General features: G+C 33.8%; 1 long non-coding RNA gene across 1 annotated transcript; it reads left to right on the top strand.

Moving 5' to 3' along the window:
* Positions 1 to 2,465: 2,465 nt before the first annotated feature.
* Positions 2,466 to 3,301, top strand: LOC113778573. The gene is made up of 3 exons (XR_003469290.1): positions 2,466 to 2,706; positions 2,812 to 2,850; positions 2,984 to 3,301. It is a non-coding gene; the product is annotated as an uncharacterized LOC113778573 (long non-coding RNA).
* Positions 3,302 to 3,717: the final 416 nt, after the last annotated feature.

Genomic DNA, 3,717 nt, shown 5'->3' with positions numbered 1-3,717 from the left:
TGATGCTTCATTTTGGAAAGAAGCTATAAATGATGAGATGGACTCAATTATGGTCAATAAAACTTGGGAGTTAATGGATTTACTACCGGGTTCCAAACCAATTGATTGCAAATGAATTTTCAAGAAGAAATTGAAGGTGGATGGAACCATAGACAAGTTTAAGGCTAGATTAGTTGCCAAGGGGTTTACTCAAAAACATGACACTGATTATTTTGATACTTACTCGCCAGTAGCTAGAATAGCTACCATAAGGGTGCTACTTGCGATAGCTTCAATCCAAAAATGAGTAATCAACCAAATGGATGTCAAGACAGGATTTCTTAATGGTGAATTGGATAAAGAAGTGTACAGAAACAACCTAAAGGGTTTGTAGTACCTGAGCAAGAGCACAAAGTATGTAGAGTTATAAAGTTCTTGTACAGATTAAAACAAGTTCGAAAACAATGGAACCAAATATTTGACTAAGTAATACTCCCTCCGTCCCGTAAACTCTGTCGCGCTTGGGAAGCAGCGCTTTTTATGCACAGTAAAATCCACTTGTTTGTAAACTCGTGGGTTCCAAATTTGCCCTTCACATTCACCGACAGGCTCAAGAAATAAATTGGTCAAAGAGGGACCCATCAAAAGCATTCCATTGTTTCGGCTACCAAAAACAAAAACTCATTTCCTTATCAAAATCTTCTTCATCCAAAGCAAATGGGTCAAAATGGGACCCACCAAAAACCAATCCTTTGTTTCAGCCACAAAAACCGTTTCCTTATCAATTGCTGCCACAGAAACTGTTTCCTTCTTCTAGCAGACATTCATCACCGCCTACTACTAAAATCTTCTCTGATTCTCCATCGTTAGCCATTCTTCAATTGCTGCAAATTTAAGCTACGATAATTTCTCTGGAATAACTATAAATTCCCTCTTCTCATACTCCATATTCACTTGAAAGTTTTCACCTTTGATTACAATATTGGTGCTCCAGTTCAAGAGAGAAGCATTGGAAGGATATGAAGTTGATTGCTAATCCATAGTTGATAACAAATGAGATTAAAAGGTTAGTTAACTGTCTTTTATTCTTTCTTTTTAATGGTTTTTTTCTCTTTTCTCATGTAAGAAAGGCTGGATCTTTTAAACTTTTGTAATGTTTATTTATTGATTATTTTGTCTATAATTTCTTAAAGATTTGCCGCCAAATTATTTACTGAAAATTTAGATTTTGGCGGATTACTCCAAAAATTAGTCTTGAAATGCCTATTTTAAAATATTTAATGGAATTGTACACTAACTTGTACCTCTATATATGCAGTCCGTTTGTTTTGTTTTAACACTCTGTTTCTTTTTTTTTTTACACAATGTTTCAAAGGTGACTCTTAAAAGAAATATGGATACTTTTAATGATGTTGAAACTAATAATTCTACGAAGAGATTAACTAATCAAGAAAGGCAAATGATTTTTGAAGCTTTATTACAGGAAAGTAATTGCGGTAAATTGAAAAGAGGAACCATCAGGAACATTGCAAGCCTATTTAAAACAAGTATTAGGACAGTTCAGAGAATTTGGAAGCTAGCAGCAATTACTTCTACAGATGGAAGAGTTGATGTATCACGCAGGTTTCCTAAAAGATGCGGAAGAAAACGAGTGGATATTGATTTTACTTTGATCATGGCAATTCCTCTCCGGCGCCGGACAAATATCAGGTCACTTTCCAGTGAAATGAAAGTGTCCAAATCAACCCTTCACCGACGAATTAAAGAAGGTGCTATAAGGCCACACTCAAATGCACTCAAACCACAATTGACAGATCAGAATAAGCAAGTAAGGCTTAACTTTTGCTTGTCAATGCTTGAACCAGAAAGTCTCAACAGCAATCCAACATTTATGAGTATGTTCAATGTTGTGCATATTGATGAAAAGTGGTTTTACATGACTAAAGAATGTGAAAAATATTATCTTCATCCTCAAGAAGAAGAACCTCTTAGGACATGTAAGAGCAAAAAGTTCATTGTGAAAGTTATGTTCCTAGCTGCTGTTGCTCGACCACGTTTTGACTGCTCTGGTAACCCAACATTTGATGGAAAAATTGGGATTTTTCCTTTTGTATTCAAAGAACCAGCAAAGAGGAGTAGTAAAAATCGTATGGCAGGTACATTAGAAACTAAGCCAATATTGTCAGTGACCAAGGAAGTATATAGGAGATGTTTAATTGAACAGGTTTTGCCTGCAATACATGCTAAATGGCCACGGGATGGTGGTAGTGTTACTGAAATTTTGATCCAACAGGATAATGCAAAACCACATATTAATCCCACTGATCCTGTATTTATTGAAGCTGCTTCTAGAGATGGATTTGATATTCACTTGTCATTTCAGCCTCCTAATAGTCCGGACATGAATGTTCTTGACTTGGGATATTTTAGAGCTATACAATCCTTGCAACATCAAGAAGCACCATTGTCAATTGATGAGCTAATTCTTGCTGTGGAAAAGTCATTTGATCAATTATCAAGTGAAAGTCTAAACAATGTTTTCTTAACATTGCAATCATGTATGGTAGAGGTGATGAAAAATCTTGGGGGAAATAACTATAAAGTGCCACACATTGGGAAGCACCATTTAATGAAAGAAAGTTGTCTTCCACTGCAAATAGAATGTGAAAAAGAACTTGTGAATCAAGTTCTAAGTCATATGCAAGCGTGATTATCTTCATTGGACAGGTAAGATTTTATAAAGCTTTTTTGTTTTTTAAGATTTTTTATCTCTAATTTCTTGTGTGTATGGTTGTTTAAACTAACTAGTGTTCCTTATTTTCATATTTGTAGGTACTTAAACTTTACTAATCATGTGTTTTGAACAAAATGGTATGGGTGTTCTAATGTGCAAAATGTACATGTACTCAATGTTCATTTGTCTAGCTATTCTTGTTCACTTTGCTCTGGAGCATCTTTATTTGTTGTTTATCACTAAATTGTGTCCTATCTCATCTTTTGGCAGATGGTTGAAGTCAAGCAATCCAACCCTTTTGATTTTGTGGTGCAAGCTTTTGATTGGGCAAAGAATATAGAAGCACTTTTATGTACTAGTGGTTTTTCATTGACTGCTTTTATTTCACTTTACAAGATTTTAGAATAGCTCAGTAAAGTTAGCTTGACGTTAGTAGTAGTAGTGCTGATTTTTGTACAAAAGGGAAAATGTGCAATGCTGAGTGAAGCTATGTACATGTATAAACATTGAAACACTACTTTTGTTGGAGTTTTTGAAACTGTCAATAGCATTATTCTATAAAGTGAAAATAGTGCATATTGGTTTGCATTCTTTTGCTATTTGGTAGTAGAATATCTGTTTTTGCATTTTTGAGTTTTGAAACATTAAAAAAAAAGAAAGGAACTGACACTTCCATAGACTACGTTTAAATTAAATTTGGTAGTAAGTGTAGTTTTTTTTCTCCAAGTAGAGTAACATGCCTTATTATTTTGCTCATTTAGTTTTTGGATCAATCTAAAATTATTCACCTATTTTTTACACTTTTTTCTTGCTTTCAATATGAATTTATTTTGTGAAAGTTGATCATTCTTAACAAATTAGTGCGTATGAAAATAATTTAAAATTTGAAAGCTTTCAAAAGAAAATCACTAATTAAATCATCTCGATATTCTATTTCTTGCAAAAAATCGAAATGATCCTCTTGATAACAAAACCAGTTTTCAATTGAAGTTTAAAAGAGCCAT

This window comes from Coffea eugenioides, chromosome 7, assembly GCF_003713205.1.
Source record: "Coffea eugenioides isolate CCC68of chromosome 7, Ceug_1.0, whole genome shotgun sequence".
NCBI classification, from domain to species: domain Eukaryota; kingdom Viridiplantae; phylum Streptophyta; class Magnoliopsida; order Gentianales; family Rubiaceae; genus Coffea; species Coffea eugenioides.
The sequence above is the reverse complement of the archived record's forward strand: the minus strand, read 5'-3'. Positions and strand labels throughout refer to the sequence as shown.